The following is a 778-nucleotide window of genomic DNA, read 5'->3' on the forward strand; positions in this document are numbered from 1 at the left end:
TGATGACATGCATTTTGGTGACATTTTGGTATAGGATGTCTAGTGCATTTTACTCGGTTTTGCATATTTATAGGCATTCTAGAGCACATTTGGTCTCGTATGATTTACTACCAGCTAGTCCATCATCAAACAATGACAACATAGATGCAAAAACGAGCTATATTCCCATACAGTATAATATCCCTATCATAATTTTCTATATGGGACTAAGATCCGTATTTCACATAAGAATGAGTTGTTATACTCAGCCTTACGCTATTTAGGTAGACATCTAATGTCAATCACATCCAATGTGACTCTCAGATCCTTTTATGAGACTATGATATCAAATATCATTGCATACTCATCTCATCTATACCGTTAAGTCTCAAGTCAAAACTTGATAACTCAACCTATGGTAAACCACGTTCAAGCTGTGGGAACCACGATTTCCCACACTGCCTCAAAAAGATAATCTGGCACGCTCAGCTTTGGCATGACCCATGTTACGGACGATCGATGCCTTGACAGGCGCTCTAGTAATGGGAGGTACACACTTAGCATTACATAAATAAGGGATTTTCGAAACCACGCTTAGATCAAGCATCTACTTTCAAGCTATGAGAACCACCATTTCTCCATCTTGCCTCACCAAGATAATACGGCACACCCAGCTTTGGCATGGCACATGACACGTACAATCGTTCGTGATGCAGTATCATATGCATGGGATGACTAAGAGCTTAGCCGAACTGCATGGGATGCTGAAATCGGCCGAGCAGGATATTGTGGTGCCCAA

This window comes from Tarenaya hassleriana, unplaced genomic scaffold (assembly GCF_000463585.1).
Source record: "Tarenaya hassleriana unplaced genomic scaffold, ASM46358v1 Cleome91, whole genome shotgun sequence".
Classification (NCBI taxonomy): domain Eukaryota; kingdom Viridiplantae; phylum Streptophyta; class Magnoliopsida; order Brassicales; family Cleomaceae; genus Tarenaya; species Tarenaya hassleriana.